Raw genomic sequence first — 25877 nt, 5'->3', positions numbered from 1 at the left:
ACACATAATTTCTAGTTCCCACTCTTTGCCTCATACTTCAGCTTGTTGATGAGCTCAGAACTTCCTGCTTTAGCTGCCATGTGACACTTGTTACATTGCCATTGTCACCCTGATCCCATATCCTTCTGGAAATATAAGCCAAATTAAATTGCTTTATTAAGTTGCTTTTGATGTTTTATTTTACAACAAAGATAAGGCACTAATAACACATACATAAAACTTTACACCTAGATGAAAATTTTCATGTAATTGAATTGTGAAAGATAAAAGGGTTACCTTATTCACTAAATTTAAAGGGCTTTTTTTTTTTCTATATGAGCTTACAAGTCCAAACAAAATAAGGAAGTACGTCATAGTGCTTGAATATAGACATAATCTTGTAAAAGTGAAAGTGTCAACTGAAGATCTTACCAAATCCTTTATATTTATAGATTCCATTTAATATAAGTTCTTTCAGGTCTTCAAAGCCTAGTGTGATATACACAGTCTTTAACAGACTGATTATACACTAAAGGTTTTATTCCTGTATAAAGTTACCATGAAGTGCAAACCTTTACCACAGTGACTACATTCATGATGTTTCTCTGCAGTATGGCTTTTTTCTCATAATTTCAATGTCTACTGCTACATGCAAAGGCTATCCCACAGTGCTTGTCTGTAGGCACACATCTTCAGTACTTGTTTTTATGTATTCATAGATACATGTGTTGTGAAAAGGCTTTATCACATTGACTACATCTGTAGGGTTTCTAACCAGTATGCTTTTTGTTTTCTTTTGATTTTATGTATTTGGAGAACACTAAGAAATGCAAAGTCTTTAACACACTGGTAACAGTCTTAGGGTTTCTCTTCTGTGTGTATTTTTGGGCAGAGGGCAAGGTAACACACTTTTTTCACAGGCTGTCACACTCAGTGTGACTGTCCTCAGAAGCAGGATGGAAAACCAATCAGCTACAGGAGGCTGGGTCTTCACCTGATACTTTTTCATGTCTTTGAATGTGGCAGGCAGTCAAGTGTTTTTTCCAGACTAGGCCAATGAAGACAAGTCCAATTTGGTTCTTAATGCTTCAGTCACCTCCCTGGCCAGCAGCTCATTCAGAGACACACTATCATGGGAATACACCCAGTTCTTCCCAGTGCAGTCATAGTGCTTGGAGCCACTGGAGGAAGAAGATAGCCAGATTTGCTTCTTTGGGCTCTGCTTGTTGGTTATGTAGTTCCCTAGATTCCTGTTCAGCTTAATGGTGACCATGCCACCCTCAAAAGAGACATCATAGTCCTCCAGGGTATAGGGCTTGTCTGCAAGGTCTTCAAAGAACTGTCAGGACATTTAGCATCTCTTCTGTGAGTCTTTGATGAGCTATCTCTTCTAGAATGCTTCTGTTGTCCAACATTCTTGAGTTTCTCACATACACCATGCAGACCCTCTGCTTTTTGTTGTTCAGTATCTGACTCAGGTAATGGAAGTTCAAGTGGACTTTGTGAATGGGGCAGGCTGCATTGGCTGTGACCACAGCCTCGATCAGCTCCCTTCTGCTTAAGCCAGGTGGACCCAGGATAAATCATGGCAAAAAGCCGGCAGCACTCACATGCTGCTTCTGCTGGGTGGTAGCTCTGTGTGTACTGTTTTATGGATTAAGAGATGGCTGTGTTGACAAATTACTGTTCAGAAAAGGACACACTTACAGAATAGTCGACTGATTATATCTGCCTAGACAGAGTAATCAGCCCTTAATAACACTGCATCACTAAGGTCTGTCAGATGATTCTGGGCCAGAAGGCTGAAGATTTGATGCTCCAACGTTCTGTAGTATAGGGGCTGTTCAGGTGTTCAGAGGTCTCTATAAATTGGCTAAGTTTTAGAAGCTATGCTTTGTGCTTCCCATAATTTCAGTTAACTCAGCCATTCTAGATTTCTGATGGGGTGAAAACCTATAGTCTCATAGCCAATCCTGGCTATTTACTTTGAGATAAAAGATCTGAGTGGACAGTTTTCAGCTGACATTTATTCTAAGCCAAGAAAAAAGCCAGGTTCAAAACTAAGTGTTTTAGTTAGGAGAGATGACAGAGGTTCTGGTTAGTCAACAAAATGATGGACTGGGTATTAGGACTATCTTGTACCTCACTGGTACAAATAGGAAATTATGCTCTAATTGTATTTTGAGAGAAAAGTGTTATGTTAACAGGAAGGGTGATATGTAGGAGGAGGTAAGGGGGAAGGAGTACCGAGAGGAAGAGATGGAGTAAGGGGAGGAGAACATGAAGGAGAGGAGAAGCAAGGTGATGAGAGAGAGAAAAGAGAGAAAGAGAGGGGGGACATGGAGGCAGATGTCCACGTGTCTCCACCAGTCAAAGACAGTTTATATATCTAGGTTGGGTATTGGGTTACACTTCTGATTGTGCATTACCAAACATATAAAGGCTTTGCCTAACACTTAAAAAAATTGTATAAAAGCAAAAAGGAAAAGGAGGAATGGGATAGGGGTTCTCTAGGGAGGGGAAATGGGGAAAGGGGATGGCATCTGAAATGTAAATAAAATATTAAATAAAAAAAGAGATGACTGTTATAAAAAGGCTTTACCACATTGGTTACATTCATAGAGTTTCTCTCAGTGTGTGTTCTTTTATGTATTAGTAGGTAACTACGTGGTGAAGAAGGTTTATGACATTGATTACATTTGTAGGGTTTTCTCCAATACACATCCTTTTATGTCACTGAAAATGACTATAATATGTGAACGTTAGGAGGAAACAAAAGAAACTTGTCCTAAGTATTGCCTTTTTGTTATCAGCCTCCATTTCATCATAGGTTAAAGCTAAGTTTCTCTCTCCAGGCTCTAGGGGAGATGGAGACTTCCATTTTTTTTATTTTTTCCAGCTTCCATTTTTTTTTTGTTCCCCAAAACATGACTCTTCCTAACCACAGCTTATGTTATTCATCTTTTGTTCCTTAAAACATAATGACTGTTCCTAAATACAAAACAACTAATGGATATTAGTTAGACTGTAAAACCTATATTCTGCATCAGTTGACATAGATTAGCTACATAAGGACAGCCCCTATTCCTAAATCCTGATTGATGACAAATGTATATATAACTTGGCACAGTTGTTTTTGATTTTCAAGCTAAAAAGTTTGTTTTTTTTTTTTTTTTTTTTTTTTTTTAAATTCTGGCTCAGGTATAGGAGTGTTTGTGACAGTTCAGCTCCTGAGTTTGATCTATGCCCTGAACAGTTAGTAGTACCTTGACTGAAATAAGTTCTTGTCATTTACATTGATCTGGTGCTTGAGTAGTGTTGAATCTCAGTGGACCATATCACAAAAGCACATTGGTTAGTCACAGAATTTCTCTCCAGTTTGAATTCTTTCATGATGATGACTATATAATTGTGCAAAAGCTTACCATATTAAATACATTCACACGGTTTCTCTCTAGTATGAATTCGTTCATGCCTCCAAAGATGATAATGACATGCAAAGATTTTACCACACTAGTTACACTCATAGGGTTTCTCTCTGGTATGTATTCTTTTATGTTCTAGATGACTCTGACTTAGAACAGCTTTACCACTTTGATAACATTCATAGGGTTTCTTTCTAGTATGTGTTCTTTTATATAGGAGGAGGTAATTCTGTTATACAAAGGCTTTATTGCATTGATTACATTCATACAGTTTGTCTCCTTTGTGTGTTTTCTTTTATGTATTTAGAGACCACAGTAACTTGCAAAGGTTTTACCACATTGGTTGCATTCATAGGGTTTCTCTCTAGTATGTGTTCTTTTATGTATTTGAGACTATTATGATGTGCAAAGGCTTTACTACATTAATTACATTTAGAGGGTTTCTCTCCAGTGTGTGTTCTTTTATGTATTCGGAGACCACTGTAATATGGAAAGGCTTTACCACACTGGTTACAATAATAGGGTTTCTCTCCCGTATGAATTCTTTTATGCCTTTGAAAATGACTGCTACATGCAAAGGCTTTACTACATTGCTTACATTCATAGGGTTTCTCTCCAGTGTGTGTTCTTTTATGTATTTGGAGACCACTGAGATATGTAAAAGCTTTACCACATTGGTTACATTCATAGGGTTTCTCTCCAGTGTGTGTTCTTTTATGTGTTTGGAGAGCACTGTGATATGCAAAGGCTTTACCACACTGGTTACATTCATAGGGTTTCTCTCCAGTGTGTGTTCTTTTATGTGTTTGGAGAACACTGTGATATGCAAAGGCTTTACCACACTGGTTACATTCATAGGGTTTCTCTCCAGTGTGTACTCTTTGATGTATTTGGAGACTCTTGGAACATGCAAAGGCTTTACCACATTGCTTACATTCATAGGGTTTCTCTCCAGTATGTGTTCTTTTATGTTCCAGAAGACGACTCTGACTTACAAAGTCTTTACCACATTGATTACATCCATATGGTTTTTCTCCACTATGAGTTCTTTTATGTATTCGGAGACTATTATGTCGTGTAAAGGCTTTACCACATTGGCTACATTCATAAGGTTTCTCACCAGTATGTATTCTTTCATGCCTTTGAAGAGAACTATGACATGCAAAGGCTTTACCACATTGGTTACATTCATAGGGTCTCTCTCCACTGTGTGTCCTTTTATGTATTCGGAGAGCACTGGGATATGGAAAGCCTTTATTACAATGGTTACATTCATAGAGTTTCTCTCCATTATGGCTTCTTTTATGTATTTGGAGACTATGATGACATGAAAAGGCTTTACCACATTGATTACATGCATAGGGTTTCTCTCCACTATGACTTCTTTCATGCCTGCAAAGACAATTGGCACATGAAAAAGGTTTATCGCATTCATTACACTGATGGGTCTTTCTATCTCTATGAATTAATTTTATAATTTGTTTTAATGGTAAAGAGAAATCACTTTGTTTACATTCACGCTATTCTCATATGTTATGGGTTGTTTTGCATTTATTACGTTGCTCACATTTATTGCATCCTTTATCTAGATGAAAATATTCACCCACTAAAGAGAATTATAAAACGTCAGAGCTTTACCACCCTGAGTACATTCATAAATTTTTCTTCAGTGTGGAATACAATACATTTGTATACTGCATTTACAATGTGAATCAGGACAAACAGAAGAATGTATGCATTCCTGGTATTGTAGGGATTTTCTGCAGTGCAAGTTTGTGGAGGAACCTTATAAAATTGGAAAACCAAATAAATGTAAACTTGTATGACATTAAGGACTTTACTCAATGTAGGGACTACTACATATCTTCCAATTGTACTAAGAGAGAAAAGAGTACATTGCTTCTTTCAATATCCCTATGCTCACAAGGCTTATATTAATTGTTACATATGATATACCTATTCTATTAAAAGAATTAACAAATGAAAGGGTACCACATTGCATTTTACAAAGGTTGACATTGTCTTCCTCACAGATATGAGGTATAGGGATTAAGATTTCTCCAAAACAACATTCTTGCCTCTCATTAACTATCCTCTTTTTACTTAAAGTTAGCAGCGTTACTACAAGTATATGAACATCACCAGCTTTACCATGGACTATTTTCGTATTAGAAGGTTTTTCACTTATACTTATCAACTATCCAATGTGTATACATTTTGCAGTATCGAAGTGGTATGAGATTAAACAGATTACCATTTCTACAGCATGAATTAATGATACAAATGCTGGTATCAATTAAGGCATTGATTGTATCCTTCTCTTCTTTCTTGAAGCAATGCATTACAAACATAAATCAGATACCTGAGATTGAGGTACATGGTTTTATTGATACACTTAAAGCAGTGCTTTTTTTACACTGTCATTTTTCTTTAATACTTCAAGGGAACATTAAAATTTCTTCAGAGGCATATTCAAACCAACTTGCACATGAAAATTACCTCTCAAGTCTTCTAAAACTTTGAAAATGTTTTTTCAATATTGTCATCTTCCCAATTGTAGCCTAAAATATAATAACGGAAAATTTATAACAGATTATTGGAAGTTAGGCAAAATTTAAGTTAGTATCTCCAATGAATCTTAGAAACTACCTGATTCATTTACCTTATTCTTCCTTATTCTCAATTAAAATCACAGAACAGCATCCATAACAAAGAAATAATTGTCCCTTTATTTTGAAAAGTAAAAGGAAATTCAGTGTCTTACCTATAGCAGTGAGATTCCTGTAGGTCTCCAGCATCACATCTCTGTAGAGATTCTTCTGTGAAGGATCCAGTAAAGTCCATTCTTCAAGAGTGAAGTTCACATGCACATCATCGTAAGTTACTGCATTCTAAAATATCCCATAGAGGTGTACAATACAAATCATGATGCCAATATCACTTTCAATGTTTGCCTCACTGTCAATATATCTGTATAATTCTGATCCTTTCCCACTGATTTTTCAACACAAAAGTACTAATGTAATCACAAAACTATTTCAGAAGGAAATTGAATAATAAGGTTCATTTCTGTGCCATTTGAATAGCATATAGCCTTGAAAGAGAAATGCCAATAAACAGAGACAGACAGACCGATATAGATAAACAGACAGACAGATATACACGCACAGAGAGAGAGAGAGAGAGAGAGAGAGAGAGAGAGAGAGAGAGAAGTAAACAGTACTGAACATACATCAGAGAAATGGTATGAACAATTACTAACTAGGAAAAATGATGGACATATTGGGTGTATTGGCTCATGCCTTTGATCCCAGAATTCCAGAGGCAGAGGCAGGTGTTATCTCATTGAACTGGATACCAGCCTGGTTGATGCAATGAATTCCAGGACAGCCAGAGGAATATAGTAAGACCCTAATTCCTCTGCCAAATCAGTCAAATGAATTAAAAAGATAGAAAAAAGTTAGAGGTTTTTACTGATGTTCCTACAAAGAATTATACATTTGTTCCAGTTTGGTATTCATCTTCCAGAAACTTCAAGTGGCCCATTTTAAACTTGTCACTAATAACATCTTAATAAAAGGAAATGCATGTTTTAATAGCTATAAGTGCACAGATGAAAATATCACCAATGTACTGTTGATCCTAAATAAGCATCTTAGAGTAGCAGAGATGGCTCAGCAGAGAGGAGGTCTTATTGGTTTGCTAATAATTGAGCTCAACTGCCAATACTTACACATGTGCTCACAACTATCTATTATCCCAACTTCAGGGGTTCTGTGGCCATCTTCTGTGACTATTTTGAGGGCCAATCAGGCACGCATGAAGTGCATATTCATGAATACAGGCAATATACTCTTACTCATTAAAATATTTCTTAACAAACAATGGATTGGAGGAATGGAACACAATACAGTCCAGTAACTCAGAAGGCCTAGGCAGTATTAAGGACATGATTATATGGCAGCCTACAAACAGAATATGCTTTCTGTCAAATTTCAAAATCCACAATGTAGGTGAAGGTCAGCACAGCAACACAACCTTGACAAGTTCAAAATCATACAATACAGGGCTCTTGAACCAGTAATATAAAGAAGAAAAAAAAAAGCTAGGCATGTTGGCCAACAGGCTAAGGACAAGCCTAGGTTTGGAGAGTGATTCTGGGGAAAGGGTGTTTGGGAGCAGCAGAAGAAAGAAAAGAAAAGAAAAGGAAAGGAAAGGAAAGGAAAGGAAAGGAAAGGAAAGGAAAGGAAAGGAAAGCAATGGAAAGGAAAATAAATGAAGCCAAAACATGGATGCAAACTGACAGCCCATGTTCAGCTGGAGACAGCTTTCTGAAGATTACCAGACAGCTCAGCTTTTGCAAACTAACACCTTGTTTTTTATTTGTATCTCAATTCAATTGTCCACCCCAGCTTCCTCTTTGATTATTCAATGAATCAGCATCCCTTAACCATAGCCCCCTGATTCTTACAAAAAGACAGCAAGTACATTCTTTTTTCTTTTCTTTTTCTTAGCACTGCAAATGAATTCAGAGATCTGCCAATCTTTGTAAGTACAGAAAATAAGTTTAGTTGGATATGATCCCTCCCTGAAATTACCACTCCCTACATCTCTTTATCTTTTTTCTTACTTTCTGACAAGCTGGTTCATAGTGAAGCTGCCTTTGCTCTTCTACATCTGTGAAGTTCTTATAAAATTCATATTGCATCCTTTTATTTTACATAGTTATATTTTTGAACTCATGTTTTCAGAGCTCTTTCCCCTAGCCTTAAGGGCTGTCCTGAAAGTCACAATAATTAACATTTTTGGTGAGGAACATAGACACACTCTCAACTCCTGGACACACACACACACACACACACACACACACACTACTACAAACACACCTTAGGAATAGCAACTGTCAAACTCTTGGAGTCCCAAGTTCTGCTGGCTCTGCTACAGGGATGGAAACCATGTCACACTGTTCCATGAAGGCCATGCAGGACTTGGCACTCATATCTAATCCCAGCATTCTGGAAACAGAGTCAGGAGAGATCTCTAAGCTAGCCTTTTCATCTGTAAAACCTACTTAGAGATCAAGCATGGCTACTCAGAAAAACTTTATCTTCAAAAACAACAAAACTAAAAATGTAAAAACATCAAGATAACAAAATAACTTAGTACTGCATAGCAATTGCTTCTACTGTATCTTATGTGATTTAGCAATAGAGTCTGTCATGTCATGAAGATATGACAGCATGAGAAGGAAGCTGACTGATCAGTCAATAACAACACAGTAGACACACACACACAAACAGGAAATGGGTTGAATATACAAATACCTAAATTTCACTCCCAATAAAAAAACGTAAACAGGCTCCTAGAAATTTTCCATGAGGTCCCTAAACAAAGACACAAAAGAGAGACAAGAGTTCAAAGACATCATCCTACATAGGAGCTTCTTGATTCCATCTACTACATTCTGCCTCTGGCCACTATAGGGTCATGGTCATCCAAGATGAAAATGCATTCAGTTTAACTTCAATGAGCCTAATAGTCTGGAACAGCCTGAATGCTGTTCAAATATCCAAAGTCTCTTCTGGCACTCACAGTAATCTCTTCACTGCCACATCTTGTAAAATCAGAAAACAAGTTATATCTTTCCAGCATACAATGGCATAAAATATCCTTTCCCATTCATTTCAATAGAGAGGAATATGTTCATAGTGAGGGAAGATTGGATGGAGGAAAGAAACCCAGGAGCCCAAACACCAAATCCTGTAGCTCTGTCTCAGACACATGGGGCTTCAGTTTCAAAGGTTTTAGATGGCCCTATTCCTGCAACCTCTCATACTTCTATCAGTTTGAGTAAATCCATTTCCTATATCCAACTCTCTATGGCAGATTCCTCATAGCTTAGGCATCTCTACATATTGTGTTTCCAAAATGCAACTCAGGCTTCATATTCAGACCTTCATGCAAGGAACTCAGTTTTTAAACAAACCAACAAAAACTGGGGTTCTGACTCTGACAAACACAGATAGCTGGAACAATGCTGAACAAAAACCACAGAGAAACAATACAGGACTCTGAATTTTGCATCTTTCTTGTTTCCAGAACCAGTACAACATGGATGATCTTGGAAAATTCAGCTTCCAAATTGGGTTGGAATATACCATGCTAAGACCCCAGTTGTAGTAGGTTTTATATGAAGTTCCTATCTGGGACTAGGATTTACTTTGCTTACTTATTCTACTAATTTAAAGCTTAGCAGGAGGGAGTGTACTCTTAGGATACTTTTTATACAATTTCAAACTGTCAACTGAAACTACCTAGTGCTGTTTTTCTCAACAAATCACAGATATTGTATTTGTTTCTGCCCTTGTTGCTTTTTTTTCACTGTAATCCTGAATGAGTCACTAATAATAACCATTAAACAGATTTAATATTGCTTTTAAGAAATCAGTCCATTATTTTTTAATTCTGTCTTACTCAATTTCTCAGGGTATGAGCATAGTAAGAAACATTTTGTCCCAAAATATCTAGAAATTTTTCATGGAGTCTATTTTCACTTACTTAGGGATATTGCTATCCTCAGTGAAAGAGATTTCCCACATCAATCATCAATCAACACAATCTCTCAGACATAACAACCAGCCATTTTGATGGGTCACTCCCTCAACTAAGGCTCCCTCAGATGACTGTAATCTCTGAAATATTGAGAATTGAAGCTAACTAGCACAGAGACAATAATATAGTAAATGTTTTAAAAACCCAGAACCAATGTGTTAACCACATCAATCACTTAAAGTAGCAAAAAGGCAAACATTGATGATTGCTACAACTGGAAAACACAGATTTGCTGAAAAATGAGGACAGGAAATTCTTTAGGATCAAAAAAAGAGAAAACTTAAGATATTTCTCCACAGAAAAATCCCCAAACAAACAAAATCTCAAGGAACTCATAACATCATATAGTAAATTTTCAGAAGATAAAAATAGGTGAAGGTCTACCATTTTTCAGAGAAATAGCAATATAATAAGAATATAATTAATAAAATCACACAACATATATGGTTCAAGATACAAAGACAGATTTATAAATAGAACACACTTGTTAAAACAAGACTTGCAGTATTATAATGAAAACCAAAATCAAAGAAATCACTGGCCAGCACTTACGCCATGCATTCTGGTTTACTCCTTTGCTAGTAATAAAAAATGGATTGTGGGTAGAGGGCTATTGCAGTTGGGGCGATTTGCATAAAGCATACAAATGATTAAACATCAGAGTCAATGATTTGGACTAGTAAAATTATTTCATTCTCTTACGATAAAGAACAGGATGTTGTCTACTAGGGACACTTAGAAACAATTTTATTTCAAATGACTAATGATTAGATATAAGTCTGTGCAAACCAAATGCAGCAAAGTTTTAAAGAAACTGTGGCTGGGCAGTGGTGGTGCACACCTTTAGTCCCGGCAGAGGCAGAGGCAGAGGCAGAGGCAGAGGCAGAGGCAGAGGCAGAGGCAGAGGCAGAGGCAGAGGCAGAGGCAGAGGCAGAGGCAGAGGCAGAGGCAGAGGCAGAGGCAGAGGCAGAGGCAGAGGCAGAGGCAGAGGCAGAGGCAGAGGCAGAGGCAGAGGCAGAGGCAGAGGCAGAGGCAGAGGCAGAGGCAGAGGCAGAGGCAGAGGCAGAGGCAGAGGCAGAGGCAGAGGCAGAGGCAGAGGCAGAGGCAGAGGCAGAGGCAGAGGCAGAGGCAGAGGCAGAGGCAGAGGCAGAGGCAGAGGCAGAGGCAGAGGCAGAGGCAGAGGCAGAGGCAGAGGCAGAGGCAGAGGCAGAGGCAGAGGCAGAGGCAGAGGCAGAGGCAGAGGCAGAGGCAGAGGCAGAGGCAGAGGCAGAGGCAGAGGCAGAGGCAGAGGCAGAGGCAGAGGCAGAGGCAGAGGCAGAGGCAGAGGCAGAGGCAGAGGCAGAGGCAGAGGCAGAGGCAGAGGCAGAGGCAGAGGCAGAGGCAGAGGCAGAGGCAGAGGCAGAGGCAGAGGCAGAGGCAGAGGCAGAGGCAGAGGCAGAGGCAGAGGCAGAGGCAGAGGCAGAGGCAGAGGCAGAGGCAGAGGCAGAGGCAGAGGCAGAGGCAGAGGCAGAGGCAGAGGCAGAGGCAGAGGCAGAGGCAGAGGCAGAGGCAGAGGCAGAGGCAGAGGCAGAGGCAGAGGCAGAGGCAGAGGCAGAGGCAGAGGCAGAGGCAGAGGCAGAGGCAGAGGCAGAGGCAGAGGCAGAGGCAGAGGCAGAGGCAGAGGCAGAGGCAGAGGCAGAGGCAGAGGCAGAGGCAGAGGCAGAGGCAGAGGCAGAGGCAGAGGCAGAGGCAGAGGCAGAGGCAGAGGCAGAGGCAGAGGCAGAGGCAGAGGCAGAGGCAGAGGCAGAGGCAGAGGCAGAGGCAGAGGCAGAGGCAGAGGCAGAGGCAGAGGCAGAGGCAGAGGCAGAGGCAGAGGCAGAGGCAGAGGCAGAGGCAGAGGCAGAGGCAGAGGCAGAGGCAGAGGCAGAGGCAGAGGCAGAGGCAGAGGCAGAGGCAGAGGCAGAGGCAGAGGCAGAGGCAGAGGCAGAGGCAGAGGCAGAGGCAGAGGCAGAGGCAGAGGCAGAGGCAGAGGCAGAGGCAGAGGCAGAGGCAGAGGCAGAGGCAGAGGCAGAGGCAGAGGCAGAGGCAGAGGCAGAGGCAGAGGCAGAGGCAGAGGCAGAGGCAGAGGCAGAGGCAGAGGCAGAGGCAGAGGCAGAGGCAGAGGCAGAGGCAGAGGCAGAGGCAGAGGCAGAGGCAGAGGCAGAGGCAGAGGCAGAGGCGCAGAGGCAGAGGCAGAGGGGCAGAGGCAGAGGCGCAGGGGGGCAGAGGCGCAGGGGAGCAGAGGCGCAGGGGGGCAGAGGTGCAGGGGGGCAGAGGCGCAGGGGGGCAGAGGGGCAGAAGCAGGTGGATTTCTGAGTTTGAGGCCAGCCTGGTCTACAGAGTGAGTTCCAGGACAGCCAGGGCTACACAGAGAAACCCTGTCTCGAAAAACAAACAAACAAACAAAAATCCAAAAAAACCCCTGTGTATTTGTATTGTACACCTAAACAGCTTTACAACTCATAAGCACTTTTGAAAACAAATCTTTCTAAGCATGTTTGTCTGTGTGAGAGAGACTTTTTCCATGTGAGCACACATGAAACACCAGAAAATAGGGCATCAAATCCCCTCGATCTGGAGTAGCAGGTGGTTATGTGCCTCCCAACTTGGGTTGGGTATTAGTATATGAGCTCAGGTCAAACCCAAAAAGAATATTTGCTCAGTGACCTGCCCAGTCCAGATAGTACTTTTTATCCAATAAACAAAAAGTCTTTCAAAGATTAATAAAAACAAAAAGTTAAATAAATATAGAAGTAAATAAATGAACACTGGGAACCTAATGCCTCAGTATTAAGATGTTGGGTATGGTATTAGGTAGGATGCCTCCAGACCTTCCACATTCTCTGTTACTTGAGACCCAATACTCAAGGTTTGCTCTAGTGATCAGCTTCCTCTCCTCCTTCCATACCCCCTCTAGATACTACAGACCATCCCCATCTGTTCTTCTCTTCCAGACTCATCTGTGTCTGAGTCCTCAACTACAGACAGACAGCCCTTTCTCAACCAATAGGCCATGCCTGCTAGGAGACTCAGTACACTGTCAAAAAACCTACCACACTACCTGATATCCCAGACCCAATTCTCACAGTTGCCCTTAACCCTAGAACAGAATACCAAAGGAAGCTTCCTCTGCTCCTTTTCATGCCACTTGCAGATATCACAAACCATCCACACCTGCCCTTCTCTTACTTCCTCATCTGTGTCTGAATCAAGTGTTATGGGCAGACAGGCTTGCTAAGCATATGTCCCACTTGCCAGAAAACCAACAAGTCTGTCCAAAGACCTACCCCACTATCTGTTACCCCAGATTCAATTTTAACAGTGGTTACTAGCACTGGACTAGAACACCAGAGGCAGCCTCACATTTCCCTTCTCTTTTGCATTGCTATGATCATATTTCCATGGTCTCCCCTTACTCCAGGTTACAACACCCACAAACATTCGTCCTTGAACACACCTGGTAAGCAGATGGGTAAAAAAGGCAACACTAAGCCAACAGACTCTCTGAAAATCCAGAGACTGAAAAGAAACTCAGGAAGAAAACTCCCACCATAACAAGACAAACCCCAGAAATCAGCACCTAGACTTATATTCACCTCAAACACAGATCCTACACACCAGCATAGGAACATAATCACTAACAGCCAGGGAAATATACCACCAACAGAGCCAAGCTATTCTAATGCAGGAAGCCCTGAATATTCCAACAGAGCTGAAAACAAAAAGACCTTAAAACCAATATATGAAGATGATAGAGGTCCCGAAGGAGGAAATGTGTAAATCCTGTAATGAAATCAAGGAAAATGAAATCAAACAATGAGAGAAAAAAAAAAAACAAAACAAGAAAAAGTAAATAATTCAAAGAAAAACATGAAATTGTTTAAGGTCTAAGAGTGGAAATAGAAGCAATAAAGAAAGCAGAAACTGAGAGAATCCTGGAAATGAAAATTTTAGAACTGCAACAAAGAACTACAGAAACACGGTTCAACCACAAAATAGAAATGAAAGAATCTCAGTAATTGAAGACACAACAGAAGAAATGGATACATCAGTCAACAGAAATGTTAGATCTTAAAACTTACAGGCACAAAACATCCAGGAATGCTGGGACAAAAACTACAAATAATAGGAATAGAGAAAAGAGAAGAGTATCAGCTCAAAGGTGCATAAAAGACTTTCAATAAGTTCATAAAAGGAAATTTTCCTCACCTAAAGAAAGAATAAGATGCCTATAAAGGTACAAGAAGCATACAAAATACTAAATGGATTGGTCCAGAAAAGAAAGTCCCATTGCCATGTAATAATCAAAATACTAAACACTCAGAACAAAGAAATAATATAAAACTGAAACAGGAAAACAAAATAAACCAAATAACATATTTGCAGACCTATTTGAATTATACCTGTCTTTTCAATACTCTAAAAGCCAGAAAAGCTTGGACACATGTGCTGCACACTCTAAGAAACTACAGATGCTAGCTGAGATTACTATAGGCAAAATATTTCAATCACTATGAGTGAAAAAAATAAGATATTCCATGATAATGTTAAATTAAATACTATCTGTTTACAAATACAGCCCTACCCAAGGTGCTAGAAGAAAAACTTCCAACCCAAGGTGGTTAACTACAAACATGAACCACATGAAATAAGTAATTTCACATTACCAGCAAAACCAAAAGAAAGAAAGCATGCACGCACGCACACACACCCCACTCACACATATAACAACACCACCACAACTACCACCACCACCACCAACACCACATCCAACAGCAACAAAATATCAAGAATTAAAAATCACTGTTCATTGATACCTCTCAATATCAATGACCTTAATTCACCAATAAACAGACACAGGTGAACGGAATGGATGCTAAAATGGAATCCATCCTTCTATTACATGTAAGAAATACAGTTCAACATCAAGAATACTTACCTCAAGGTACAGGGTTGGAAAAAGTTATTCCAAGCAAACGGACCTAAGAATTAAGCTTGTATAGCCATTTTAATATCTAGCTAAATAGACAAAAAATAATCAAAAGAGATAGGTAAGGATTCTATATATTTAAAATAAAGGTTTACCAAAATAATATTTCAATTTTTAACATCTATGACCTAAATATAAGAGCTCCCACCCTTGAAAAAAAATATTTCTGCCATACATTTATCCTTACACACTGATTGTTGTAGACTTCAATCTCTCTCACCAATGAACAGGTCCTCCAGACAAAGACTAAACAAAGAAATTTTCCACTTTAAAAAACAAATCCACCCAACTGATATTTCCAGAACAATCCTCCAAAACGCAAAAGAGTATACCCTATTCTCAGCAACATATGGAACTTTCTCCAAAATGAATGGCATAATTGAATACAATGCAAGTCTTGAAAGACACAAGACAATTGAAATAACTCCCTGTGTCCTATCAGAGCACCACAGATGAAACCTACAAAGCACAAACAACAGAAACATCAGAAAGCTGAGAAACTCATGGAAACTATACAACTCTCCACAGAATAAAGAATGGGTGAAGATAGAAATTAAAAAAAAGAATTTTAAAGATGAAGACAGAAATAAATGAAAAGAATATTAAAGACTTTCTAGAATTCAATGAAAATGAATATACAACATTTTCAAACTTATGGGACACAAAGAAAGTAGTGATAATAGGGTTATTATGTCAACTGTTAACTGTTGACAACACTAGGTGTATACATTAAAAAAAATTAGAGCAATCTCTTACTAGCAACTTAATAGCACACCTGACATCCCTAGAACTGAGAATTTGTCTACTTCAAGACCCAGCTATACCTCTTGGGCATATACCCAAAATACATTCCATCCTATCACAAAGACACTTGCTCAACTACATTCATAGGTCCTTTAATAATTCTAGGTAGAAACTGAAAACAAGCTAGATTTCTCTCAACTGAAGAACAGATAAAGAAAATGTGGTACATTTATATAATGAACTATTACTCAGCTGTTAAATTACTTTGATTCTGGGATCTGCACACTCCACTCCCTGCGCAACAGCTCAGCCTACCTCTCTGGGGGTTTGCTGCCACCCAGGACAACCAAAGGCCTGCTACCATTAGGGACTATTAGCCCTACCTGCAGTCTCAAGAGGCTTGCTATCACCAGGGCCTACCAGGACAGGCAACAACAGAGACAACCAAATGGCTAAATGCCAGCAGAGGAACACAATCAATAAAAGCCAGGGCACTAAAGTATCATCAAAACCCAGCTATCCTTCTGTAGCAAGCCCTGCATATCCTGACACACCTGCAGAGCAAGAAAATGACCTTAAATCTCATTATATGAAGATGATAGAAGCCTTCAAAGAGGGCTGGTGAGATGGCTCAGCAGTTAAAAGCACTGACTGCTTTTCCAGAAGTCTTGGGTTCAATTCCCAGCAACCCCGTGGTGGCTCACAACCATCTGTAATGGGATCCAATGCACTCTTCTGGTGTGTCTGAAGACAGCTACATTGTACTCATATACATAAAAATAAATAAATCTTAAAAAGAGAGAGAAAATAAACAAATCCCTTAAAGAAATACAAGAAAAAACAATTAACTTGTAGAAGCCTTTAAAGAGGAAAAGAATACCTTTCCATTTAGTTTGATATTTATTAGCTGTTGGTTTGCTGTATATGCTTTTATTATGTTAGGTATGGGCCTTGAATTCTTGATTTCCTAATATGAAGGGGTGTTGTATTTTGTCAAATGCCTTTTCAGCATCTAATGAGATGATTATGTGACTTTTGCTAGTGGGATTGTAAACTAGTATAACCACTCTGGAAATCAATCTGGAGGTTCCTCAAAAAATTGAATATAGACGCTCCACTACACCACAGAGGCGCGTTCTCCACTGTGTTCATAGCAGCCTTATCTGTGATAGTCAAAAGTTGGAAACAACCCAGGTCTCCCACAAAGGAGAAATGGATAAAGAAAACATGGTTGATTGATACAACTGAATACTATTCAGCTATCAAGAATGAGGACATCATGAGCTTTGCAGGCAAATGGACAGAACTAGAAAGTATCACCCTGAGTGAAGAGATAGAGAAGAAGGAGAAAATACTCAGATCATAGGTCCAGAAAATATTTTCAACAAAATCATAGTAGAAAATTTCCTTACCTAAACAAAGAGATGGCTATAAATGTACATGAAAGTTACAGAACACCAAAGAGACTGGACCAGAAAAGAACATCTTCCTACCAAATAAAACCAAAACAGTAAATGTACAGAGCAAAGACAGAATATTAAAAGCTGCAAAAGAAAAGAGACAAGAAACATATAAATGCAGACCTATCAGAATTGCACCTGACTTCTCAACAGAGACACAAAAAGCCAGAAGGCTCCAGACAGATGTCTTGCAGACCCTAAGAGACCACAGATGTCAGCTCAGACTATTCTATCCACCAAAACACTCTTCTTTTTATTAATTTACTTATTTATTCATTTACATCTCAATAAGCACCCTTCTCTTCCCAGCACCCCCTCACACAAATCATACCCTCACTCTACCTCCATTCCTCCAGAATGGACCAGCTTTGACAATTATGAGAGAGTAAACCAATATAAGCAACAGATGGTGGTCAGTACTAAGAGGAGCTGAAGGGGGTTGGCCAGATAGCAAGCAATGGGGGCTGCTGGTTATGACAGCCAGTGATTAGAGAAATTACTCAGCAGATTTTTCTCTGAGGGAACAAAGCCTGAAGCAATAGAACTTGGCACTACTTGTTGTGGCTAGGAAAAAAAAAGAAAAAAGAAAAAAAAAAAAGAAAAGAAAACCACCTCTGAACTTTTTAATGCTTAGGGGCCAGTGAGAAAGAAAAGAGAAAAAATTCTTACACACGCATACATGGAGAAATTGAAGCAAAATGAAGATTCTAATAACATCAAACATAAATACATATATGCAAATATACATATATAGAGACAGGAAGACAAACAGATAGATGGGCAGACATATACACATTTACACATTGAATGGATGGAGCAAAGTTCCAATAAGCAGGCTCGAAGCATTTCACACATGCAAATATGCACACATATGCAAATATACACATATACACATGTACACACATATGTCATGGATGGAACAAAGTTCCAACAAGCAACCTCCAAGCATTTCACATATACACATATGCACTATACACATTTACCCATATATGCATATATACACACATACACATATACATATATACATACATACACAAGTTGGAGGATAGGGCAAGTGCCAACAACCATGCACACACAAGCTTTATACTTATACAAACATACAGATTTGATGGAGTGAACAAAGTTCCAACACATTCACATACAAACTTTACATATATACATATGTACAGTTTTAAAGCAAGGTTCCAACAACTTTATTGTTTCTTGTAGGGGGAGCTAAGGTGGGAGGAGTAAGGAGAGGAAGAGGAGGAGTGAGGAGAAGGAAGAGGAGGGAGCTAGGAGACCGGAGAAGGAGAGAGGGGGACATGGAGATGGACGTTTGCTTGTCTCTAGCAGTCAAAGGGAGTTGATATATCTAGGTTGGGTATTGGGTTACACCTCTGATTGTATGGGCATCTTATTGATCATTACCAAACATATAAAGCCTTTGATTAATGTTTTAGCATTAGCGTCTCATTTTCTTACTGGGCCCACATGGATGGTGGGGTGGTCTGGGCAATACCCAGCCTTGTGGAGACCACCTGGGAGATTGGCAGAGCCATCTCCCACGCTGGCGTCTCGTGGGTGGCAGGGCTTGTGTTTCTGGCCTGCTGTTACTAGCTGCAGTGCACACGTGGCCTTTGGCCACAGAACATGGCGACTGGGCTAGGCAGAGCCATTGCAGCTTAGATAGTTGGCTTGACCTGTGGCCGCTTTTTAAGTATCTCTTTCAACAGTTTCTCTCATAGCTTATTTATCCCAGCAAAACCTTTCAAGCAGTATAAATTTACAATGTGATTATGTTCTAGTTTTCTTCTAGTGCATGACGAAAAAAAGAGTATGTTCCCCAATAAGTTATGAGAAAAAACATTAGGAAAGTACAAGTAAAGAAAACAAATTACTCCCAAGAACCCACATACCTTCATAACCAGGCAACTTGTTATAGATTAACAAAGAGTGAGCAAGCAAAGTAGATTACTCAGCCAATTTCCCTTAATGGCAGGCAGCAATTTGCATTTATAAAGAAAGGATTAAGTATTGTATTATTTAGCTTTAAAAATAATCTGACAATAATCATTTTAAAAGCACAAACCTAAACTTGTATATAAAAATAGGTAATATCTATTTTAAATTGTCAGAATGAATATCTATGATCAGCAATTCTTACTAAATCATATCAGGAAGCTGAGGATAAAACTGGGTATAAGAAATCAATCATCAGGCTGGTGAGATGGCTCAGCGGTTAAGAACACTGACTGCTCTTCCAGAGGTCTTGAGTTCAAATCCCAGCAACCACATGGTGGCTCACAACTATCTATAATGAGATCTGATGCCCTCTTATGGGGTGTCTGAAGACAGCTACAGTTTACTTAATAAAACAAAAACAAAAAACAAAACCTTTAAGCTGGAGTGAACAGGGAAAAAAAAAAAGGAAATCCATTATCACCAGTCCAGCCTCAGTGACAGTCACATCATCAGCCAGTGCTGACATTGTTCTTAATCCTAGACCATAAAAAGTCCTTCCCTCCATTTCTCAAGTTCAAATTGTTCCTGAAGTTTTTTATATCAGAGCCAGTAGTAAAAAAAATCTTAACCTAGCTTAACTAACAATTTGGTTTTTCCAAATACTTTCTAAAGGTAGTGGTTATTGCTGAAAATTCTACATTTCTAACATCTTTCCTAGAGTGATGACTGAATAATTAATCTGCTCTAGCACCGACGCCTAAAGGAGATCAACCTTTACTATTACAAGTGCCAATGATGCTGCATGGTGAGGGGTTGAATTCCCCCATAGAATTTTCATACATTTCTTAGATTAAGAAAAATATGAGGGCAACAAGCAGAGCAAAACTCTATAACTGCATGAAGTGCTCAGTAGACATGGTCCTCCAGGTCACACCTCACCAAGGTACAAGCATCATGGCTGTGCTAAAAAGTGTGCTGCATTCCAGAAATTCCAAAGCAGTTTGTCATTCCTCCTCTAAGCCCCTTAGAAATATTCCATGACAAAACCAAATTTAAATAACATTATTACCTTGGATAGAACTTCAAATACCATATTGAATAAAATAGATAGGGATAAAGTGGGCAGCCTTGTCTTATCTTGATTTTAGTGAATTTGCTTTTAGTTTTTCTCCATTTAGCTTGAGGCTGGCTACTGGCTTGCTGGAAATTGCTTTCATTATGTTTATGTATGTGCCATATATTCCTGATCTCTTTCACATTTTTAGCATGAAGGGGCACTGAATTTTGTCGAAGGCTTTTTCAGCATCTAATAAAAGGATCATGTGATTTTTTTCTTTTAAGTTTCTTTATATGGTGGATTATATTGATGGATTTTCAGATATTAAACTATCCCTGAATCCCAAAGAAATTAATAATTGCACAGCAAATGCAAAAGAAGAGTTCTCTCTCTCTCTCTCTCTCTCACACTCTCTCTCTCTCAAAATAAACAAACAACAAAACAAAAGCCAACCACCAACATTAAAAAAAAAAGTGAACTAAAACTCATTGCTTATTAATATCTTTAAACATCAATGGACTCTATTCAATAGTAAAAAGACACAGGCTAACAGAATGGATGTGAAAACAGGATCCACCACTTTGCTGTATGCAAGAAACACACCTCTACAACAAAGATAGTTATGACCTTGAGTAAAGGGCTGGAAAAATGTTTTCCAAGCAAACAGACCGGGGGGAGGGTGGGGAGGGGGGGGAAACAAGCTTAAGTAGCCATTCTAATTTCTAATTAAATAGACTTTCAACCTAAAGTTATCAAAAGAGATGGAGAAGGACATTTCATATACATCAAAGGAAAAATCCACCAAAATGCCATCTCAATTTTGAAAATTTATTCTCTAAAGACAAAGGCAGCCACTTTTGTAAAAGAAACATTACTGAAGCTTAAATGTCAAATTGAACCATACACATTAATAGTGGGAGACATCAACACCTCACTCTCACCAATGCACAGGTCATTAAGACAGAAACTAAACAAAAAAAAATGTAACTAAGAAGTTACAGGATACCTAAAACAATGCTGTATAATAAAAGAACTTCTGTAGGTATCATCATCCCTGATTTCAAGCTGTACTACAGAACAACAGTAATAAAAACTGTGTGGTATTGGAATAGAAACAGACAAGATTATCGATGAAATTGAATCAAAGACCCTAAAATAAACCCACACAACTATGGAAACTTGACTTTTTCACAAAGAAGGCAAAATCATACAGTAGAAAAAAGAAAGCATCTTCAATAATTGTTTCTGGTCTAACTGTACATCTATCTGCATGTAGAAGAACGCAAATAGATCTATATTTATCACTGTGCACAAAACTCAATTCCAAGTGGATCAAAGACCTCAACATAAATCCAGATACACTAAATCTAACAGAAGAGAAATTGGGAAATAGCTTACAATATTTTGGTGTTTCATTTCAGACCCTGGTACAAGGGAGTGAGGTATATATTTTCCATAACAAAGCAGACCTGGCATCCAGGTTCTCCCAGGATCCCTCAGTCCCTACCTGGCATTGCCTGTCCCCTATCCAGCTCAAGGACTAGGCTGCCCTTCCTCCCAGAGGCTGTTCCCTTTCTAGGCATTTTGGTCTTCCTCCTCTCGCTTCTATTCTTTCTCTTCTCTCTCCCTTTCTATGGGGACTTCCCTGAGCTTGGTCCTTGGAACCAGTAAACTTTCCTAACAGCAGCTTCTCAATAAACTGCCCTTTAATGTAATGTGGTTTAAACTGGCTGATTTCACCAGTGAAGATATCATTTATAAACTGGTACAGGACACAACTTCCTGAACAGAACACCAGTAGATCAGGCACTAAGATCAACAGTTGTTAAATGGGAACTGATGAAATTGAAAATCTTTTGTAAGGCAAAGGACATTGTCAATAGGACATAAGGGCAGTCTACAGACTGGGAAAAGATCTTCAACAACACTACATCTGACAAAGGACTAATATCCAGAATATATAAAGAAATCAAAAAGTTGGACACCAACAACCCAAATAACTCAATTTAAAAAATGGGATATAGACCTAAATAGAGAATTCTCAACACAGGAATCTTGAATGTCCAAGAAGCACATAAATGTTCAACTTCCTAAGTCATTGAAGAAATGCACATCAAAACGACAATTATTCCATCTCACAAACAACAAATTGGCCAAGATAAAAAAGAAACTCAAGAGACAGCACATACTGGTGGGGATATGGAGGAAGGGGAATACTTCTCCATTGCTGCTGGGAGTACAAACCTGTATAATGACTCTGCATATCTATCTGGTGGTTGCTCAGAAAACTGGTAATAGTTCTACCTGAAAACCCACCTATGCACCTCCTGGCCACATAGCTAAAAGATACTTCATAAGGACATGTACTCCACTATGTTCATAGAAGCTTTATTCATAATAGGCAGAAGCTGGAAACCCAGATGCCCATCAACCAAAGAACACATACAAAAAATGTGGTTCATTTACACAATGGAATACTACTCAGCTATTAAAAACAAGAAATTTTGAAGACAACAAGATGGAACTAGAAAATATCGTCCTGAATGAGGTAACTGAGACCCAAAAGAACATGCATAGTATGTACTCACTTAAGAGTGGATATTATCATAAAGTACAGGATTCACAAACTATATTCCACAGACCCAAAGAAGCTAACCAAGAAGAAAGGCCCAAGAAGGAAGCTTGAATTTCATTTAGAAGGGGGAAGAAAATAGTTATAGGAGGCAGATGGACAGAGAAGACTAGGTGGGAGAGGGGATGGGAAGGGGAATGTGGGGATTCAGAATTATTTGGGGGGAGAGACAAGAAAGAGGGCCATAGGGCCAAGAGAATGATTGGAAATGAGTGACTGGCAAGTGGGGGTGCCATCACTAGGACTTGGATCTGGGATGGGTGAAGCTACCCAGGAGTCTATGGGGGTGACTTTAGCTGAGACTCCTAGCAATGAGTACATCGACCTGAAATGGCCACTTTTTGTAGCCAGGCAGGACCCACAGTGGAACTATAAGGACATCAACCCACTAACAAAACTTTTGATCCAAAATTTGTCCTGTCTACAAGAAATGCAGGGACAGAGATGGAGCAGAGACTGAGGGAATGGCCAACCAATAAACTGGCCCAAGTTGAGACTGATACCATTGGCAAGCACCAATCCCTGACACTATACATCTTCTGTACTACTTATATGGTAGGAAATAAAAGACATTACAAAATCAGCAGAAAGGATACATTCAGGAAGATTCTAATCAAACAGTGCTGCACAGGGACATTTCAAAAACATTCCTGTCCAAGCCTATAGTGGCCTTGGGACTGATAGCCACAACCACATGTGGTGGGAAGAGTTGTGTTCTCAAAATCTGAAGCAACCCCTCCCAAAGGTGCTGGCCCCAGACCATTACCAGCTCTCCTAAGCATATTCCTGATTTTAGAGAAGGAATTCTGTTTTAATCTCTCTACCTCAGGGCTTTAGGGAAAACCCCCCAAGGCCTAGGCCCCAGACTTTAACTGGCTCTGCCAAGTATGTTTCTGGGTTTCAGAAGGAGCTATGTCACTCTCCATAAATGGGACCTCAGGGAAAGCCTAGCTTGATCAGGCCAACAGTCAACACAGTGGTGCTTCTTTACCATTTCAAATGGTTATCCCCAAGTGTCATCCTGCCCACAAGGCAGAACCATGCTTTTCTCAAGAAGAAAACTGAATCTTTGTGGCACACCAGGCCATAATGTTGATTGTGATCCTGTAATGCCACATTAAGCAGCTTGTTATAGCTCTCTGATAATGGTGATGAGCCTAGTGGATGGTTGTGTATCAGGGTTGTTTTCTTTCTTATGATTAGGAGCCATATTTCTGGACAATCCTGGTGAACACATGTGTATCCTAACACTCTCATCTCTAACAGACCTGGTTAGCGTACTACTTATCCATTGGGTATTTTACAGGCAGTCCTTCCTCAGCTAAATTCTACTCGGTGTGACTTACTATCTCCTAAGCAATAGTAAATCCTTTACATCTTCAATTCTACTCTTTCACACCAGAGTTTAATACTGGATTGCAAGCTAAAACATTAGATGGAACTTCCACAAGATTAACTCCAAGTGGGGCTTACACCTTAATGTGAAATTCTACAACAGAATATGTATAAACAAGGGTTCTCTGAGTTTGGCATCCAGCCAAGTATGCTTCCACTCACAAAATGTTCAGCACAGATGCAGCCCCGACAGTGAAATTATTGAGAGTCTACAGCTGGGTACAGGGAGTGGTTAGGACCAACCACAAGGGACCTCACAGGTGGTAGCTATGGCAGCTGGTTCCCATATACACTCGGGAAAGACCCAACACAAGAGCTCCCGATGCTTATCCCCTTGATCCTTCCCACAGTTAGCAGTGACCCTGTGCTCACCATGTTGCCACTTCAGAACTTTCCTGATTGCGCCTCACAGCACCCAGCAGCCGGTATCAGAGGATAGCACAGCAAACCTCTCAGTAACTAAGTCGAACAAGCCTCTTCGCACCCGGAAGAACCTTCCTTCTCTTTGACTGGCAGGTCTGTCTGGAGGGTCTGATTGGCCAGTGTCTCTTGAGTGACATGAGCATCTCCCATAGGGTTTAAGCTTGCAGGAGGTAAACAGTTGAGTGGTTCTGGCCCGAACTTCCAGTCTACAGCTAGACCTTTTCCGGATCTTCAGGGATTTGCATTTCAGTAGCACTTTTGTCTGACCTCCAATACCTTACAAGTCTGTCTTCCCACCCAGGCCCAGAAAGGACCCACCATCCCAGCTTGCACTGCGCAGCTGCCAGGTCCTCCCTTTCCTGGGCATTGAATCAGGTCTGCATTTCGGAAGTTGTCTGAGCTCCCCTCACAGCACTCAGTAGGCACTTTTTCTTCCTCCTAGAATCAAGGTAGATAGCATGCATAGCCCATTACTCAACTTGCAGTGGAATTATTAATCTGTCCTACAAGTGGAAGGGTGCTCAGAATATTAAGAATTAAAGACATTTTAGGAAACAAGGTTTTGGGGTCCCCCCCCGTGGCTTCATGCTGAGTTCAGAAAAACTGCTGGTACTTCTCACCTGGTAAGTATGAGAAAAGCCTGGGAGAAAAGCAGGAAACATGTAACAAACAGTATGGAGCACTGTTGTTAGCTGGCACAACTTCCACAGTGGTAAGGTGAAAAAACAACAGCAGTATTAGTGAAGGTTTTCCAGATGAACAGAACTGATAAAAATGAATCTCTGTATATGTAGAAAGTAGAATTATTAGAATGGCTTGCAGGTTGTGGTCCAACTAGTCTAACAGTGGCTTGATACCAAAGGAAAATTGAAGAATCCAGTCGTGGTTCAGTCCACGTATCTGGATTCTTAGTTCATCTTCAGAATATACCAGAATTCCAATGAAGTAGTCTCTATTGCCATTTAAAAAGAAGAACTTGCTACTCAGAGATAGAACAAGATACCATCTTCAATGTCCTTTGTATATATCTAGGCTACCATAAGAAAATTTGGTCTGGATTAAATGTGGATCTCATCACCTAAAAATATCCAGATTAACCAAGGGTTTTCCCACTTCAAAAGTTGTAATTAAGAAAAATTCCCCACAGTACCCAAACTCTTGGTTTTAGTTAATTCCACATGTAATCAGTTTGATTACC

General features: G+C 39.7%; 2 pseudogenes; both read right to left on the bottom strand.

Annotated features, from left to right (window-relative positions):
• Window positions 1–760: 760 nt before the first annotated feature.
• LOC117701689 (frataxin, mitochondrial pseudogene) lies at window positions 761–3372 on the bottom strand (annotated as a pseudogene).
• LOC117701693 (uncharacterized) lies at window positions 3226–24739 on the bottom strand (annotated as a pseudogene).
• Window positions 24740–25877: the final 1138 nt, after the last annotated feature.

This window comes from Arvicanthis niloticus, unplaced genomic scaffold (genome assembly GCF_011762505.2).
Source record: "Arvicanthis niloticus isolate mArvNil1 unplaced genomic scaffold, mArvNil1.pat.X pat_scaffold_192_arrow_ctg1, whole genome shotgun sequence".
Classification (NCBI taxonomy): domain Eukaryota; kingdom Metazoa; phylum Chordata; class Mammalia; order Rodentia; family Muridae; genus Arvicanthis; species Arvicanthis niloticus.
This window is presented reverse-complemented; position numbering and strand designations above follow the sequence as displayed.